Below are 20371 nucleotides of genomic sequence, written 5' to 3'. Positions count from 1 at the left end.
CGCACGCTGAAGTGCGCGAAGAGGTGACAGCATTGCACGTGGTTGCCTTCATCAGGTTCCATCTGCGGCACAAACAGATCATATCAGTTTAACCTCGATTAGAGAATAGCGTTATTCTGATCGAGTTACCAACTTGGGCTGATTAAATGACGTCGCACAGCGCAAAGACGCGTTTTGAAATTTGCCTCCATCGAAACTACCCCTTCGAAACGCCTATAATGCCGGTTCCTGGACGGCCACGATTTGGAAGTGTGGCCGTTCCGACTCGGCGTGGAAGAGGAAGAGGGAAAGGCGGGTGCGCGTGTGCAAACCACGCAACTGGCCGCGCACGTGCAGTGTGCCTAATAGTCCTGGGTCCGCGTGCGGCATGGAGAGCAGGAGAGCTGGGAATCGGCAGAAGACGGCCGTTCTGGAATTGTACTGCAAGATTAAGGAGCGGCAAACATGTCAGATAAATTCAGAGGAGCCGCTGCAGTGGCAGAGTGGTTATGGCGCTCGGCTGCTGGCCCGAAAGAAGCGGGTGCGATCACGGCCGCGGCGGTCGGATTTCGATGGAAGCGAAATTCTAGAGGCCCGTGTCCTGTGCGATGTCAGAACACGTTAAAGAACCCCAGGTGGTCGAAATTCCCGGAGCCCTTCATTACGACGACTCTCATAGCCTAAGTCGCTTTGGGACGTCACACCCCCATAAATGAAACCAGTACAAATTACGAGGAGTCGTCGCCCTTCGTTTGCACCGTGCTGTAGTGGTCGGTCAGCCTACATATCAAATTCGCTGTACCATGTATGGTGAAAGTACCTCGTTCAAAGAGCGTCTAATACCCTAGTTACACGGCCGACCTAACCGCGGTTCAGTTTATCTCAGTTAATACTAACCATAGTTTTGCGCAGTCACACGGAAAATGTAACCGCAGTTATGTCGGTAGCCATGGTTATCGTAAACTGAGGTCGGCACCTCAGTGAAGGCTTGGTTGCTCACAAGACGGCTGCCACCATGTCGGTCGAGCCCAGTGCCACGGCTAGAGAAGCGTCCTCCCAGAAGCGTGTCAACTGGCCTACTGTGACTACAGAGGCGTTGATACGAATCTGGGAGGACAACTTTAGCGCACTGCGATCAAACACGCGCAATGCGCGCATATATAACGCGATGGCGGAGTTGTTGAACGCGCGCCTGACGTCTGGCGAGGGACCGTACATGGCAAAGCAGGTGCGGCAGAAGCTTGAAAACTTGAACAAGCAATGCCGGTAGGCACGAAATCTTTTGTTTTTCCCTCTCAAGTAATGATGGTTACCGTCTATTTTGGTTCTTCGTGTAAACACCAGTGTGTGCGTGGCGAGTAGCAGCCGCTATCGTAGTGATGCCTAGCTCGTCCGAGTGAGTGCCAATCTCGCAGCGTTCAGCAGAACCACGACCGGCTGCCGGTCGTGAGGAGAACGCACAGTTTAGTACGAGCTGCGTGTCCTTCCCTGTACGTGGCGCGGTGTATTCCTGAACTAAGCTTGGTTGCACTGGCCACGTACATTTCCTTTGTAGCGTGCATATTTTCTGGCCACCGCGATTACTCAATGATAATGGTGCTCAGCTGCGGACTCGACAGGGCGGCTTCGATCCCGGCCGCGGCGGTCGCATTTCGACGGAGGCGAAATGCTGCTGGCCCGTGTACTGTGCGACGGCAGTGCACGTAAAAGAACACCAGGTGGTCGAAATCCCGGAGCCGTACACTACGGTCTCTCTCGTAGCCTGAGTCGCTTTGTTACGTTAAACCCACATAAACATAACCAAACCGTGAGTATTTTAACCTTTCATCGACAGCGTGCAAAGGACAGACTTCTTCATTGACCTATTGTAGATGCTCAACAATGTATCTTTTCACTTGCTGAAGCTAAACTGCTGTATGTAGACGTGCTAATACATGTGCTACGCGAGCTGTACAGCTTCATTCGCTGATAGCACGAGTGCCACCTTTCCTCCAGTTTTCTCTTAAAAGTAATTGTACCATGTTATGAATTTCGTGAGAGAGTTTCATTGACAAAAACAGTCTTTCTTTCTAGGAAGCTGAGGCGATCTGGATCGTCTACAAGATCAAAAGGAGTGGAGTGGCCCTTTTATTGGCAGCTGCACTCCTTTCTTGGCACACTGCCAGTAAATGACAGTGACCTAATGCAGGAGAGCGTGGAGGTAATCTTTTTTTACCTGTACCGCAGTTCAGCCTGATAGCAGCGTAGTGAATGCTATGTGCCTGCTTTCCATTCCAATTTGCAGACGCCTTTCAGAAACCACTATACAGTTTTTGAGGACTAGTACAGAAAAAGGGATAAACAGAGAGTTGAAAGCAATATCATGCATGCAAACGCCTTCGTTTCTTCACTTGTGCTGTACCGCATCGTTGCTTACAAAGATACATGAAGGGCTAATTGATGTCGATCTAGGTTGCATCGAAGCACCACACCACACCAATAGCAAACTACTCAAACAATGCGAAGACCTACCTCACTCTGAACTTGATGTGTTTTTATTAAAGAGAATAGAATGACCATGCTCGAAAGAGATAAGCATATGAGCATAACAGCAAAGTATATATCAGCAAGGACATGATAGAAATCATACTTGTCTAAAACAAAACAAACACATTGAAAGCCAAAGTAGCAAACCAATAAGTGATAAGGACCACCTTACGCACAGTCCTATAAAGTGTTTTCAGTAGCCTCCTTAAAAATGGTTTTTGTGCTTGGACATCATCATACAGAACACAGAATTGAGCCTCTCGGCGCAACGTGCAACGCACCTCAATATGTGATTGCCCAGACCCTTTAAGTGAGGCTTCATATATGCTCTTTGACAAGAAAAGTTTAAGTACAAGAAATTCATTGCAGGGATTGGACAGCGTGCCCCTACTGACATGAGTGGCGTATGTAGCAGCAGGTCAAAATGAAATAATTCGGGTCATCTTAAGTCATTTTTCTACAACGTGTGGCAGCCGTGTTGTATTTAGTGTAAAATTGACATGGTGTGCCAGCCCAAGAATTTCCTCACATTCAAACATTAATAGAGGTGTTTTACACAAGGGCAAGAGGCAATGCAAAAGTTTGCGCCGTAAGACAGGTGGTTTTTAGTAATGAGTAGGAAGCTACCTTATCCCACTGCGATTTCTCTGTATCTTGTCTTGTTATGTTTTCAAGAGTCTGTAATCGAGGCTTTACTTGCCTACTAACCATCATATGATTATGTATTTTAGTGGCTGCCATATCTGTGTCATTTTCTCTTTTTATCTCCATTCACAGATGCCAGAGGATGCAGCACAAAATGGACAAGAGATTGCTACTTTGAATATGAACAGGAAGACTCGAACCTCGTACCCGTTACAATTCCCTGCAACCTGGAAGAGGGTACCGACAGTAGGGCAGGCAGCGAGCCAGCAGGCAGGAAGCAGGGGACGAGTGGGGAGAGAAGTGCCAGAGGCGCATCAGATCTTCGGAGAAAGCGGCCTTCCAGCTCGCTGCTTCGTGAGTTCATGTCTATGCATGAGCAGGCCGAAGAACGTGCAGCCAAGGCTGCGAAGGAAAGCAGCTCATCGGACTCCAAAAAGTGAGCAACGAGGTGCAGAAAGGAATGCTTGAGGTTATGAAGGAATATTTTCGCTCAAAGGAAAAAAAAAGGACAATTGATTCTGTCCTGTGTGTAATAAGCAAGGCAATGCCAGCATCGATATGCTGTTAACAATGCTTATGCAGAAACCTGTTTCAATTATTCTGAAATTCCTCAAAGTTGACATGGAAAATGCAGGAACTTGTGTGCAGTTAGTAATGTACAAGTGGTCACAAATGTTTCTGGCACACCGAAATCATAAGGCACCTAAATTTCCTCACTGCATATAGAACACAAGCCATGAATTGAGGAGTGGACTATGCAGGCACACACTGCAGTTTGTGGCTTCATGTTTATACTGCTGAGCGATTAAGTTCTGCTTCTGTCTTCTTCGCTAAGCGCAGTTGTTTTTCCTACATGGAATGGAGACGTCAGTGCCAGTTCAGACTGCAGATCGGTTGCAAAGATTCCACATATGAAATTATTGAATGAACACACATGAACCAAAAGCAGCTTAAAAGCACATACCTGGTGTTTCACGAAACGTGATCACTCATTTTTAAAGATAGGGTTTTTGAGGTAAACGGAAGCTTTTTCCGGCATAATGCCAGCGTTGGAAGACGTCAAAAAAGGCGAATCATCTTAAATAGCTAAGTTATTAACTAAATTCTTATAGTTAACTTTTAAACTATTACCAAAAGGCACCTGATTGCAATTAGAGATTTGTAGCGGGCCGTTAAGAATGGCCATATCAGTTTTTAGAAATTCGAAAATGCCATTACCCTCGGCGCTGTGGCACGACAGAATTTGGCTACATCGTGATATAATACATGCACTTTCGAACAGAATGTATGCAAAGCAACTGCTCCAGTAGTTGTAACTAGTCGAAATAGCCAAATTTGTCATGCCACAGTGGCGAGAGTAACGGCGTTTTTGAAATTCTAAAAACTGATATGGCTATTACAAATGGCTGGCTACAAATCTGTAATTGCAATCAATTGCCCATTGGTAATAGTTAAAAGCTAACTATTATAACTTAGTTAAGCACTTAGCCAGTTAAGATGATTCGCCTGTTTTTTGATGTCCGCCAACACCCGTATTACTTTTCCGCAAATTGCTTCTCGTTACCCTAAACACCTTCTTTTGAAAAAATAGTGAGCACCTTCCCTGAAACAGCCGGCATATGCATAGTTGGATAAATATTTTCAACCTGTATGCCACAAAACACACTGAAATAAACTCGTGCACAAACACAGCAGTGAATGCAAGGCATCTCACTTTGAAGCAAGGTGCTTCGCCAGGGGATTTCTTACGGCCATCCCTTAAGGTTCCACTTGAGTGCTTGTGCAGACGGGCTGTGGCCGTCGCCTGTCTTCTACATGCACCACATCCAGCCAGTTAGAGTCACAGCTGTTGGTAAGTTCTTCACATCTGTGGTGAAAGATACTGCATGATCGAATGACATAGGGTACATTAACAATGCCACATTCCATCACTTCAGTAGAATTCTGAAGCGTGCCTTGAGGCGGCCAAAGGCATTTTCCACCACACGTCTGGCACTAGAAAGGCGAAAATTAAATTCCTGTGCATCAGAACCGGTAATTCCAGAATGTGGGAAGGGCTTCATTACATTCTTCTGCAGTAGCAAAGCTTGGTTGTAAACCAGGAAGCGCACAATACCAGACGACGGACAGAGTGAGGGACACAAAAACCCAAGCAGCACAGGTTATTGGCCCAACATTGGAACTGTATTGGCAAAGCTGGCTCTACAAAGGACCAGGATGGGACCATCCTGTTGCAATATTGGGCCGATGACCTGTGCTGCTTGGGAACAGGTTCACGAGCGCTACTACCAACTGTTTATTCATGCTGTGGGACAGGGGATATATAGGAACAGAAAGTTGAGCATGCGCGTAGAAAAAGCACAAAAACCGCACATCAGTCATGCGCCCAAGTTAATAAACAAAAGAAGCTAAAAAGGCACATTCCGATGATTAAACGTGTACAGACATGTCACTGACACAACGTTCGGACAGCTTACGGGTATAAGCCTCTAGAACGAGCCTAGCTTTAGCATTGCCGCTCTTTCCTAGAATCGTGGTCTTCTCCAACCTTGCCTTACACGTGCGCGAAGCAAGGTGACGCACGAGATTAGCGCTAGTGTCATTGTTTTCTATGTTTTTGGCATGCTGCCGCAGCCGGTCATTAATACAGAGGCCAGTTTGGCCTATGTATGAAGCCCTACATGAGAGGGGAATGCAGTACACCACTCCTATGGCACATTTAGTGTAGGCGATCCCATGTTTTTTGTTGCAGCCCCTGCCGGCACAACCCGTGATGCGAGGGCATAGCTTAGATAGCTTGTTGGGTGCTGAAAACACCAAGGGCACACGGTGCCTGCCAGCCACTTTTTTTAGGTTGTGGGAGAGTTGGTGTACATAAGGGACCACCAGCGGCTTTGAAGAAGGGGTTCAGATCTTTCTTGGGCGCCTTTATTTTTGCCATTTTATGAATGCCTTTGAGCTACCATTAATGCCAGTTCAAAGAATTCCCTGGATGTTTTCTTCTCGGCCAAAACGCACAAACCGGATATGCCATTTAGGACCACTGTTAGCGAGAAGGGCTCGTGGCAACACAACGTCAGCCGTTTCTTGCTCAGCAAGATTAAATACATTCCTGTTGATGACCCCTTTCTGATTTAGAAGTCACAAGAAGTTGCCTATTTTGTGCAGAAGAACGATAGGATGGATTTAGCTATTTCCACTGATATACAAGACTTGTTTTATTCTTTTCCACATGCTGAGCTGTTAGCTTCGGTCAGAGAAAGCATCGAAGGCTCGGGAGCTGTGGCCTTCCAGAACTCAGCTGGAATCTCGGTAGATTATTTTTTAAGATTACTAAAAAACTACTTGCAGGTAACTTTTATCTCTCATGACAACGAGTTTTTTTCTGCGTAAAGGTATCTGTATTGGCTCATGTGTAGCTCCGATTTTATATGACATATTTTTATCTTCAATCGACCTCCTTCTTGCACAGACTTTTCAAGCGGGGCCAGCTTTAAAGGTTTTTAAATATGTTGATGACTATTTAATTATTTTAAGACCAGGAAACTCTTCACCCATTGACTATATTGTTTCACTTGTTTTCAATACTTTTAATCGACTCGGGAAAGCTTTAGCTTTTACCCATGAACTACCTGAAAGTCAGGCGTTGCGTTTTTTAGACCTCAAGCTTATGTCCTGCAGAGACCATATTTGCTGGATGTACTCCCCCCGAGCCAACAAAGAGCTGCTCAGCTACGACTCGGCTCATTCCAAGGTGGTAAAGCGAGGTATTGCGTCGCTTTGCCTGGAGCCTGCGTTTCAAAAATCTTGCCCTTAAAAAATGCAACAGGTGTCAATGATCAGGTTGCGCGACTTTTATCAGCAGGCTTCCCTGGCCCGGTCATTTCAGATGTCGCTGAAACCATCCTGCAGAAGCATAAAGGGGCTCAAAAAAGATCTGAACCAAAGATCTGAACCCCCTTCTTCAAAGGCGCTGGTGGTGCCTTATGTATACCAATTCTCCCACAACCTAAAAAAAGTGGCTGGCAGGCACCGTGTGCCCTTGGTGTTTTCAGCACCCAACAAGCAATCTAAGCTATGCCCTCGCATCACGGGTTGTGCTGGCAGGGGCCGCAACAAAAAACATGGGATCGCCTACACTAAATGTGCAATAGGAGTGGTGTACTGCATTCCCCTCTCATATAGGGCTTCATACGTTGGCCAAACTGGCAACTGTATTAATGACCGGCTACGGGAGCATGCCACAACCATAGAAAACAACGACACTAGCGCTAATCTCGTGCGTAACCTTGCTTCGTGCACGTGTACGGCAAGGTTGGAGAAGACCATGATTCTAGACAAGAGCGGCAATGATAAGGTTAGGCTCGTTCTGGAGGCTTATTATATCCGTAAGCTGTCCGAACGTTGTGTCAGTGACACGTCTGTACACGTTTATTCATCGGAATGTGCCTTTCTAGATTCTTTTTTTTTATAAATTTTTGCGCATGTCGGATGTGCGGTTTTTGTGCCTTTTCTACGCGCATGTTAGACATTCTGTTTCTATATATCCCCTGTCCCACAGCATGAATAAACAGTAGGTAGTAGCGCTCATGAACTTGTTTTTGCGTCCCTTACCCTGCCCCTCGTCCGGTATTAAGCGCTTCCTAGTTTACAACATGCATTACCAACTTGCCCGGCAGCTTGCTCTCCTGCAAAGCTTGGTCGGCTAGGTAGAGAGGCCCAATCTGCGCACCTTCAATTTCTCTCACTTTCCTCTTGAACAAATTTGTGTCCAGGATCTTTGGAAGCCGCAACACTTCAAAAATTGCTGCATCATGGTTTCGGCCAGGAGTCCCAGTGTTCGTGTCGAAAAATTTGTACTGGTGGTCTGCGACTGCCAAAAGAATTGTGCTGTACCACCCCTTATAATTGTGGTAATCCACAACGTGTTCTGAGGGTGGTAAAACTTCAATGTGGCAGCCGTCGACAGCTCCTACGCCCTGCGGGAAGCCTGCGACTGCTGCAAACCGCCGGAGGTGTTCGACCAGCTCGTGCGTCCTAGGCATTTTTATTTACCGAGATTCCAGCACTTCCACCATCACGTCGCAACACTCTCTCACAATACTGGTTACTGATGAGCGGCTCACTTCGAACACATTTGCGACCGCTCTCTCTTCTGCTGAGGTGGCTAGGCGATATATGGCTATCGCCACACGTTTGCGCAGCGGTATTGCCTTGCGCATGTTCGTATCGCGCCGCTTCATGCACTCGCACACACCCACGATTTAATTGAAATGCGGTCCTGGCCATTAGAAATTTTTCTCTGAAGCCATTGTCCGGAAGGTGCGGGAGAGTTGTTTCATACCACGACGTTTCCCGGGGGTAAGTCCGCACACTACGCTGACGCGAGCACAGCCATGCAGCTAAGGCTTGCAGACGCCTGCACGTTCTCTCCGCTTGCTCTTGTTCAGCTTGCCGTTCTTCCAGCTCGTCGAGTATTGCGAGCTGCCGCAAACGTCGCTGCTTCATTTCCGTCTGACAGGTGGCGAACATAGCCCAGAACCCGCAGCCTCTCTCCACAGCGTGCAGCACGGGCTTGCTGTGAGCCATCACGATGTACGACTTCGCGCCGACGCACGGCGCCACGGCACTCACACTCAAACCCCAGTAGCAGATGATAGAAGAGAATTTAAAATAACACTTATACTAGCAACAATTAAAATAGAAAAAAAGGTGATAAAATGAAACGTGGAGCGCGGCAGGAAGACGGGCGGAGAGTCGGAAAGGGAGCCTAAGCAGACGTGGATTGACTTGCCTTTCGGGGCGCCTGCGGAGTCGACTGCATCCCATGTTGAAAGACTTTGTTAAGTTTCGTCTGAATTTCAATAACCTCGGGACCACAAATTTCGCTGCACAGATGTAACCAAACTTCGTTCGAAGAAAACTTCCTTCGTTTGGGTTTTACGTAAGATTTTGTGTTCCACTGGCGTTAAATTAGCCGTTCAGGTTTCTCTTCTGGAGCAACAACGTGACCGAAACAACTGCGCACACCGAGAACAGGCTTCCGCGTGTAACACCGCCGAACTGCAGTTCACGATAAGCAAAGTTAACTCCGCCTAACCACGGTTGCTCTTAACCGCGGTTAACCCGGCCGTGTAACTAAGGTATAAGTCTAATCCTGGAGGCGGTGGAATGTGACGGGAACGCGATCAGGAACGCGAGCGACCCGAAGTGACGCAAAAACGGGGCTCTCCGATGGACAACCCGGCTGGCGCCTTTGAAACGCCAAAATAGGCCGCCATCCCCCCTCCCCCCCTCCCTTTAACTGCTGGCCATGTTCGCTTGCCGGATTAACACGCTCCACATGCGACACGACAACGAGAAAGCACAACGAGTGGACCAGCCGGTGAGCACTGTCTACTGTTTAAGCATTGCTCTGTACTAAGGAACCCTTGGTTTGGGTCTTGGAGGAGAGGGTGCGACGTGGCTTCGACAACCTCTGCGGAATAAAACATGCGGAGAGCCTGATGCAGGAGCACCAGAGAAGCCACGTGCGGAGGAAGGGTGTGCGACTGCAATTTCGGCGTGCATAGTGCGTTATAGGTACACTTTCTTTGATGCTTCAGGAGCCAGATTTTAACCATCCCGTGTTATAGACACACAGTTAGAGTGTAGGTGAAGATAGAAAACGGCTTGTAACTGGTAGTCAACTTAAGAAAACTCAGGAGACAATACCTGCATTAGATGCAAATGCAGGGATTTAGTTCTCAAGTTGAAGGCCGGTGCGGTGTTTGGCGATCTAGCTGCACACTCATCTGCGCGAAGGTGAGCTTGGTGAAGCTGGCGCCAACGGCGTACCCCGCGACTCCTGTGGATGATTGTGGAAATCGGCCCAGATACGGGCTACAACAAATGGGGAGGTTTTCCGAAGTGAGCCAAATCCAGGAACCGAGTTTAAGTGAAGTTATAACTAGTACTTTAAAACATATCATGTACGAAATCCGACGCTTTGCTGCGGATAAAAATCTTACGTGTTTTTTTCGGTTTCTGTCATGGTAGATTGGATCATCTGGAATAAAAGCTTCTCAGATATAACAACGGAGAGTGCGGGATACTGCTGATTGCTTCTTTAATTAAATTTAAATGCCGTTTGTTTTTCCCTGAAACAACCATAGGGGTTGGGCAGTCGTGGTTGTATGCCACTCTGCGTTGGTTTTATTTTGACTTCTCACAGAAAGACCACCGATGCTAAGGCAAACGGCAGCATGCAGGAATTTGTGCCGCACCTTTCCAAAGAAAGATTTTCCTTGTTATTAGAAGTGGCCAATTGCGCCAAACTAGAGAACAGTCACTGGATTAACTGAGGCAAATGACTAGGTAATCGAAAGGCCAGTTCAATCTGTCGGCCACTTTGAAGATAAGTGGAGCATACTCTCCGTTCGGTCTGTGGACGTTTGCATTTGTTCGAAGAACATTAGAACCGTGAACATTATCAGAAATATTGTTTTGCAGCAGCGCAAGAGTCAAAGGGCGAGAAAAGTGAATGATCCTCTTTCCATAGCTTTGTATACACTCACTCCCTTTACGAAATAAAAGAGCTGGAACTAATCATAATTTTATCCTGCCTCCATTTCATAATGTGCATGGGAAAAGGCTCAGAATTTAACGGTGACTTGATCTAGAATTCTTTGCCAGTACGCATCAAGCAAGCGTATAAGCTTAGTATTGCTTTAAAGAAATACCTTTTTGAAAACTATTGTGATGTGTAAATCATATTGTGACTCAATGTTATTGCATTGGCTGTGAAGGGTGCGTTAAGAAATATTTTTGTATTTGTTAATTAATTCCTACACTGCTGTGTTAGAATTTGTATCACATGTAATCACTGGATCCTTTACTAGCCAATGGCTATGGGTCCAGCAACTCTTTTGTATTTTTGAAATAAACAGAATAAAAACCTGATGATTTAAAAAGAAATATAAATTCAGCCCATTCAGCTGCAGACCAGTGAATGATGGCAGGAAAACGTTAGGAACTTAGAGTGTGGGAGTCGAATTGCAGAGGACATCGCTCCAAGCGAAGCAGTCTGCAACTCCCCACTGAATCTCTCTCCGACACAGAAGCCCCCCAGTCATCGCACTACATGAAACTGAAGCTTCTGTCAAATTAGAAAACTACACTCCCGACACGCCAATGAAGAAACCCACACAAAGTGTAGCAACTTTAGTTCACAGAGCATACACCTCTGCAGATCACTCCATAGAGGTTGAAGACATAGATAGTCACCTAAGAGAGCTTCCTAAAACTAGAAATAGCGCTAGCCAATACGTCATCAACACATACAGCAGCCCGAAAGGCAAAGCAGCCTCCCTCCTCGCAGCCATACGCAAAGCGCTCCATATCAGCGCTAAACATCCGTTTATAGTGCTTGGTTACATTAATGTCAGATACGTAAGCTGGGGGTACAAATTCAACTGCAGGAAAGAAGCACAGCTCTGGACACTAATTCAGAACGAGGGACTTGTGGTGTTTCGCAGGACGACACATCGACGAAGACTAATGCGTGGCCCCCAGGCCCATGCCCAAAGGAAATAAGCCCCCGTTTATTGCAACCTGACCAGTATATATACCGACACTGAGTACACTGAGACACTGAGTAGCGAGTACACGTGCACTTGCTACGATAGATACTATTACACGAGGATCGATAACGCCACATCTTCCCTTTTCCTTTGAGAAAACTAAAGCAGCAACTTGCAAAACAAAATACAACAACTATTCACTGGAAGCGGTTCCATAGTGGCATTCACAAATACCGTACCGTTCCGGCTTTCTTACTTTTCGACCAAAGCGTGTGACATGTTCACCCTGCGCCGCAGGCGAAGAGGTTTCCGGCGGCGGCTGCAACGGATCACTTGGGAGAGCTTCGGTTCCGTTCTCCTCGGGACCGTCTGGGACAGTTTGTTCAATAGAAAGAGAGTTTCTGTCCTCCTCTGTACCGTCTAGGCTAGACAGAAATTCATACTCCCCGTCCTTGGAATCCGAGCCTCTGTTTGGCGCCTGCTTGATTAGCGCTCGCCGGTTTCGTTCAATCTGGCCCCCGCTCTCCAAAACCACAATATACGAGCGGGGCCGCTTTGCGCGCTGAAGCACCACACCTTTCCGCCTGTAGTCCTTGACCCAAACAGAATCACCTGGCACCAACGGGAACATATGTCGGGCAGCATGCCGGCGGTCATAATTTTCCCGCTGAGTCTCCCTGAAAACCGCGTCTTTTTCCCGTGCTTCTTTGAGATTGGGGGTCTTGGGTGCCAGCTTCTTTGGGTGGAGCGGCAAGGTAGTGCGAAGGCACCGCCCCATGAGTAGCTCTGCTGGCGTTTTTCCTAGGGGTCCCAGCGTGTCCCTGTATGCAAACAAAGCCAGATGTAGGTCACCAGATTTTAGCAACAGCTCTTTCACAGTTTTTACCATTCTTTCTACCTCCCCATTTGCCTGCGGGTTCCTAGGGCTGCACGTGACACGTTTGAATCCATAACAGTTCGCGAACTGGCTGAACTCTTGGCTGACAAATTGAGCACCGTTATCGGTTACCAGCGTTTCCGGTATACCGCGAGTAGAAAACACCTTCTTAAAATGATAAATAACTTCAGTGCTGCTAAGAGAGGTCAGCGGACACAATTATGGAAATCGAGATAAGTAATCAACTATGAGCAAGTAGTTACAGCCTTTCACATGGCTGACATCCGCGGCAACCCTTTGCCATGGCCGAAAAGGTGTCTCGGTCAGGATCATTGGCTCGCACGGCTGGAAGCGAAATTGGGAACATATGCGGCAGTCGGCAATGAATACCGCAAGCTGAGCGCTTAAACCTGGCCACCACACGGACTACCTTGCCCTTGCTCTACACCTTACAACAGCCTGGTGGCCCTCATGAAGCAGTTTTAACATTCTGCTTCTAAGGCAGTGTGACTCAACAATGCGAGTGCCGTGCATGAGGACACCTTTACATACGCTCAAAACGGCGCAATCCTGCCAATAGGGCCTCAAAACGGCAGATAACGAATGTAGACTAGGCCACCCCTCACGGACGTAGCGACACAACGTACAAGCTTCGTCCTTCGCCTGTTCTTCGGCTACTAGCCCGAAGTGCTGAGACTCGCTCAACTCAGATAACACGCCGGCAACGTAACAGTTGACTTCATGGACCGAAAGAAAGTTCTTCGTCTTTTGGCTTGCCACTGGTGCTCCGGAGAGTGCATCAGCTATTCGGAGATTTTTGCCCGGGACATACTGCACCTCAAAGCTGAACCGCATTAGCCGCATTCTGAACCTTTGAATGCGAGGCGGAACCAGATCAAGCGGAGTCTTTCCTAGGAAAGCAACCAATGGTTTGTGGTCTGTTTCCACAGTGATGTGCAGTCCACGCACATAGCTTTCGAGACGTTCCGCGGCCCATGTTGTAGCTAAAGACTCCTTTTCAATTTGCGCATAGCGCATCTCAGTTGGTGTCAATGACCTTCAGACGAAAACCACTGGCCGCTTTTCTTTATTCGGTTGTACTTGCAGTAAAACTGCTCCTAGACCATACGACGAAGCATCTGCAGAAATAATCGTTGGACGTTGTGCATCAAACTTAGCCATACACCTATCTGAGCAGATAGAACTCTTCACTCTATCAAAAGCTATCTGCTGAGGCGCTGCCCAGACACACTCTGTGTTCTTTTGCAGCAGTTGACGCAAAGGCGTCGTTTGCTCAGCCAAGTCTGGAATGAATCGTGAACAATGATTGGCAAGACCTAAAAATATGCGCATTTCTGCAACGTTCGATGGCGGCTTTAGATCTGCAATTGCGCGAACCTTCGCTGGATCCGGGCGTATGGCACCTTGGCTCACGCGGCACCCAAGAAAACAAAGCTCTTTTACACTGAACTGGCACTTTTCTTTGTTTAGGGTCACACCATTTTCGGCCAAGCGTTCCAAGGTGCGAAACAACCTTTCGTCTTGTTCCTTCTGAGTAGAGCCAAAGACAAGGACATCGTCCATTAAGTTCACGACGCCCGGAATTCCCTCAAGAATCTTGCACATTTGGTTTTGGAAATACTCCGGAGCCGAAGTTATGCCAAAGGGTAGCCGCTCAAAGCAATAACGGCCAAACGGAGTAATGAAGGTTGTGAGCGGCTGACATTCGTTTGCTAATCTCACTTGATGGAAACCCGAGTTTGCGTCGAGTTTGGAAAACTTGACGGCACCGCTGAGCAACCCGAGTGTCTCGTCAACAGTGGGGAGCACAAACCGCTCGCGTTGCACCGATTTGTTCAGTTGAGTCAGGTCCACGCATATTCGCACTTTTCCTGACGACTTCAAGATGGGCACTATGCCAGCACACCACTCCCTAGGCCCTTGAACTTTACGAATGACCCCATTCTTTTCCATCTCTTCCAGCTCTTGTTTTACGCCGTCTCGCAGCGGTATGGTATGCGACGAGCAGTGTGAATGGCATAGGGCACGGCATCTGGTTTAAGACGAATAGAGTATTCGCCTTTCATGGTCCCCAGACCACGGAACAAGGAACCAAAACGCGTCTGCACTACCTGATGAACTGATGCTTCGTTCACAAATTTAACTATTCTCAGGGCTTGTATTGCGGGTAAGCCAAGAATCACATTGCTCACCGAATCGACAACGAAAACATCCTGTCTAACGGCAGCACGCTTCCACAGAATGTCGGCAGTAAATTTTTCCTTCAATTTCAACCTGTCACCGCCTGGTCCCATCAGAATAGCATCAGTAGGCTGTAGTACCTTTGGCAGCGCTGGAAACGACCCTGGGACAACATTTACCTCGGCTCCCGTGTCAACTTTCGCCGAAACAACTGCACCATTAATAGCAATCTGAACAAAGCGAGCCTTTGCAGATGACACAGCCAAATCTCCCACGGAAAATGTCCCACAGTTCATGTTCGGTTGCTCACCCCGAGGACTGCGGATGCCTACCTCTGAAGGCCATGCTTCTGGTTCCGTAGTCCTGTGTGTCCATGAACAGACAGCTGCGAAATGTCCCCGGCGCTGGCACACGTAGCATAGTGCTCCTCTGGCCGGGCACGACGACCTAGAATGAGGGCCCCTACCGCAAGCGGCACACGTCTGGTGATCCGGACGTCTCTGGTTCGATGTCCGCCTATGAACAATGTCGACTTCGGCCCTCGTCACGGATTCATGCTCTTCGCGGTCCACAACGCTCCGAAGATCCTGCTGCTGTTGCTGCACAGCTTCTTTCAGGCGTGCCTTGGTGAGAGCATTTTTAGAGTCAGCGCCGCATCCATTTGAAGAGCTTCCGACAACTTTGCGTCCCGTAGTCCAACTCAAACGAATCATCCGCTCTTTCATCTCCCCGTAGTCGCATCTATCGGTCAGCGTATGTAACTCTGTAACATACTGATCTACAGACTCGCCTGGTTCTTGGTGGCGGTGATGGAAGCACGCACTTTCGTAGACCAAGTTCCCTGTGGCGACAAAATGGGTGTCGAACTGTGTCTTCACCACGTCGTATTTCTTCGAATCTTCCTCGGACAAGTTCAAAGTCTCGAAAATGTTGCGTGCCTGTCGTCCCATCGTGTACAGCAACGTACGCCTCTTCAGTTCGCTCATTAAGTCCTCAAGCGAATCGGTAGTCATCGAATTCTTGTATCCACCCAGGCCACTCGGACGTCTTGTCGAAGTTGAAGCTCGCTGGCGGCTGCACCAAAAAAGGCTAAGACGAAACTGTTGTATAGTTAGTTCTTGTTTCCTTTTCAATGTGAACACCGCCAGAGGGCTACAGTTGTGTGCATATATATGTGCGTGCGTCACTGAATAAACTGGGTTTCGTTCCATGCGTTTGCTGTCATGGTTCACGGTCTTCAAAGGCGGTTCACGCCTACACTACATTGGCGACAAGGATGAACGGAAGAGCGGGCGTATCAACCTTTTCGCTTCCAGTCATGAGCTTTTCCGGACTCGCACCACCGCCCCCATTTCTGCCTGTTCCAGGTCGCCCGGCTGTTCCTTGGTCACAATGGGTGCGACTATTCGAGAACTACATGCTGGCTTCGGGAGCGTCTGATTTTTCGGCAGAGCGTCGCAAGGCCCTTCTTATCCACAGTCTGGGCGTCGAAGGCCAGCGAATATTCTTCACGCTTCCTGGATCAGCCAAAGACGCCAAAGAAGGTGAGAGCGCTACCGCTAAGGATCTGCCAGCAGATAGTGAGGGCGCAAGCACCGGACTGTTGCCAAAACAGACAGAGACGGCACCTTCGCCTTGTGACGATGCGGTTACAGCCTTGGGGAACCATTTTACCACCCGAACTAATATCGTCGTAGAACGTCACCGTTTTCGCAAACGCGTCCAGCAGCCAGGTGAATCTATCAACGAGTATGTTGTTGCATTACGTGAGCATGCAGCTGCTTGTTCGTTCGCCGTGCTTGAGGATGCGCTCCGTGATCAGTTCCTGACAGGCATTTCTTCGCAACATGTCCGTGAGCGTCTGTTGCTCGATGGCTCGAGTCCTTCTTTTTCGCGTGCTGTGCTTGTGGCCACTCAGATGCAACAGACAACTCAAAACGTCCAAGCTTTTGCGTCTACAAGTGTACAGCATGTTGCAACTAAGAACAACGCCCCCTTCCACTGCTTTCGCTGCGGTTCTAATCAGCACTCGGCTGCGTCGTTCCACTGCCCGGCTAAAGGGAAACGCTGCCATTGCTGCGGTCGGGTCGGTCATTTCAAGTCAGTGTGCAATAAGGATCGACGCGTTGCTTCTGTTCGGGAACTAAGCAGCGAAGAACGCAGTGACGTTGCAAACATTCTGGTAGTGGCCGCATCCACTCACCCTGGTATTCATATTGATGTCTTAGTAGGAAACACCAGCGTAGCATTCTTAGTTGATTCGGGATCAGCAGTTTCCATTATGTCGTACAGCCTCTTCAACCAGCATTTCTCCAGTAAAGCACACTGTACTGCCCCGCTAGTTAAATTATTGGACTATTCAAGACAGCCCATACCGGTGCATGGATGTTTTCTCTCTGAGGTTACGTACATGGCTCGTACAGCATCCATTTTATTTTATGTCGTGCATCGGGGCACTTCGCTTCTCGGTATCGATGCGATTAGAGCTCTTAATCAACGAATTGAGGGCTCATCCCTTTGTTGCCTTGAGACAACTTGAGTAGGGTCTGGCTAAGACTTTTGTTCACCATGTCAAAACGCGTCCATCCGTCCAACCCACTGCGTCGAAGCTTCGCCGCCTACCACTGTCATTACGACCTTTGGTCTCAGAAGAACTTCATCGGCTGGAAGAGACGGATGTGATTGAGCGCGTCAACGCATCAGAATGGGTCTCCCCGATCGTCGTGGTAAAAAAAAAAGATGGAGGGATTCGCCTCTGTGTCGACCTTCGAGAAGCCAACAAGGCCGTCGTGCCGGACAATCTTCCGCTTCCTCACACTGAAGAACTTTGGCACAGCCTTGTGGGTGCAACACACTTTTCCAAGTTAAATCTGGCATCTGCTTATCACCAAGTTTTGCTACATCCAGAGAGCCGTGATTTAACAGCCTTCGTAACACACGACGGGCTTTATCGCTTCAAGCGTGTGTGCTTTGGATTAGCTTCCGCCCCCTCGGCCTTCCAACGCATGATGTCGCAAATTCTTCAAGGATGTCCTGGTGTCTTGTTTTACATCGACGACATCATCGTTTTTGGAAAGAGTGAAAAAGACCACTGGGCAAACCTTGCGACCGTTTTCAGGCGTATAAAAGAAGCAGGGCTCAAGCTAAATGACAAGTGTGTATTTTGCACAAATGAACTTTCATTCTTGGGCCACAAAGTCACGCCCGATGGCATCATTCCACAACCTGAGAAGGCAGAATCCATCAAAAACATCCCTGCTCCCACGGATGCTGCTGGTCTTCGATCCTTCCTTGGCTTAGTGGAATATTACGCAAAGTTCGTTCCAAATTTGGCACATGTTGTCGAGCCTATGCGGGCCCTTCTTCGCAAGAATGCCTTTTATTTGGTCTGAGAATGTTGATGCCAGCTTTCAAAAGGTTAAGTCCATGCTCGATTCCGGGACAGTGCTCCGGATGTTCGACGCATCTCTTCCAGTCATTGTCGCCACAGATGCATCCGACTGCGGCCTCGGAGCAGTTCTTCAAGAGATGCATGGGCACAAGTTATTCACAGTGGCGTTTGCGTCAAGGACTCTGACGCCTGCAGAAAGAAGGTACGCCGTGGGAGAACTCGAAGCGCTCGCGTGTGTCTAGGCTATCGAGCATTGGCACACGTATCTTTGGGGGCGCCACTTCACACTGTACACAGATCACCAGGCTTTGGTATCTCTCTTGTCAAGTCAAGGTACTGGTAGACGGCCGCTGCGCATAGCACGCTGGGCAGAGCGACTTCTTCGGTATAACTATACGGCGCAATACCGGAAGGGATTGGAAAACCAAGTTGCAGACGCTCTGTCCCGTCTTCCAGTCGCGTTACAGCAGGACGACACGTCTATAGACGAAGTGGTAGCATTCATTCAAGCGCCATCGTGCATCACCAAAGAGCAATTCCAGCAGAGTCTAGCTGAAGACAACACGTTACAACAAGTCATTTCTTACGTCCAGTCGTCGTGGCCTTCGCACAAATTGCTTCCGGTTGAACTTAAGCCATATGGCAAGGTCCAGCAAGAATTTTCCGTTGTTGATAACTTGTTGCTCCGCGGAGAGCGTCTTATTGTTCCAGAAGCACTGACTCCGCAAGTGATCGCCACAGCACATGAGGCCCATCCCGGAATTGTCAGGACGAAGGCGCGTCTACGAGAGCGGTTTTGGTGGCCGGGCATGGATCGGCAAGACGAGCTCACGATCCAGACCTGCAGCATCTGCCAGGGAGCAGACAAGAGCGCCAAAGTATCTGCTACACCACTGCAGCCAGTGCCATTCCCAGACGGTCCATGGCAAAAGATAGCACTCGACATCGTGGGACCCCTGGAGCGAGCTCCGCATGACTGTCGGTTTGCGATTACTCTGGTGGACTATTTTTCGAAGTGGCCCGAGGTACACTTCAGCTCCGACGTCTCCACCACTACAGTCACAAAGTTTTTGCTTTCTGTATTTGCCCGTGAAGGTTACCCGGATGAAGTCGTTTGTGATAATGGGCCACAGTTCACGTCTAGAGAGTTTGAGCAATTTCTAAAAGATCGTGGCATCCGCCTTCGGCACTCATCTTTGTATCATCCTCAAGCGAACGGGGAAGTTGAACGCTTCAACAGAGTTTTCAAGTCGTATGTTCAAGTGGCAGCGTTAGAGCAGCGTCCGTTTCGTCAAGCAGTAATCGAGTACCTTGGAATTTACCGCTGCACTCCGCACGCTACTACGGGGCTTACCCCTGCATTACTGCTCCATGGACGCGTACCAAGAACAAGACTTGATATTGTCGGATACCCGTCGCCTGCCTTTTTCAGCTCCCCAGACTCTGAGCTGGAGCGCCTGCGCGAACGGGTGAAGAAGCAACAGCACTACAGTAAGAAGTATACGGATAGCCGCAGGTCTGCGAAAGAGACTACTGTGAAAGTTGGGGACTATGTGCGGGTGAAGAAGCCAGCTACTTCGTTCAAGGGAGACTTCGCTTTCACGGGTCCCCGCAAGGTAACGAAGAAATATGGGCGATCGTCTTTCCGTCTCGACGACGGCAAGATATGGAATGCGGCCATGCTATCGAGGATTCCAGCGGCGCTTCAATCGTGGAACCCCAGCGAGAGTGGTGAGTGTGTCCGCATCCAGCATGGGTCGCCTTCTGACGCCCCACGATTGCTCGGACCAGTTCTTTACACTCCAGACCCACCTCAAGACACAACAGAGGTGTTGCTTCCAACGCCGGACCCTCCGGACCCACCTCGAGACACAACGGAGGCGTTGCTTCCAACGCCGGACCCTCCGCACCGTGTGCTTCCACCTCGCAAGAGACGACCGCCTGACCGATATGGCTACATGTAGGCTAGTGTGAACTCTAGGTACAGAGTGCATGAATGGACTGTGTTGTGATCATTTTTGTCTAACTGCAATGGTTTACATGTACATGTGCATTTGTTATTAGTAAATCCTTTGAGATGTGGCAATACGTACTAATCCACTAATTCACTAACCTTAACACAAAGGGAGGGAATATGTTGTATAGTTAGTTCTTGTTTCCTTTTCAATGTGAACACCGCCAGAGGGCTAC

At 48.5% G+C, this 20371-nt stretch overlaps 1 pseudogene; it reads right to left on the bottom strand.

Moving 5' to 3' along the window:
• Positions 1–213: 213 nt before the first annotated feature.
• Positions 214–18936, bottom strand: LOC144120226 (uncharacterized; annotated as a pseudogene).
• Positions 18937–20371: the final 1435 nt, after the last annotated feature.

The sequence above is a fragment of the Amblyomma americanum genome, chromosome 2 (assembly GCF_052857255.1).
Source record: "Amblyomma americanum isolate KBUSLIRL-KWMA chromosome 2, ASM5285725v1, whole genome shotgun sequence".
In the NCBI taxonomy this organism is placed as follows: Eukaryota; Metazoa; Arthropoda; class Arachnida; order Ixodida; family Ixodidae; genus Amblyomma; species Amblyomma americanum.
This window is presented reverse-complemented; position numbering and strand designations above follow the sequence as displayed.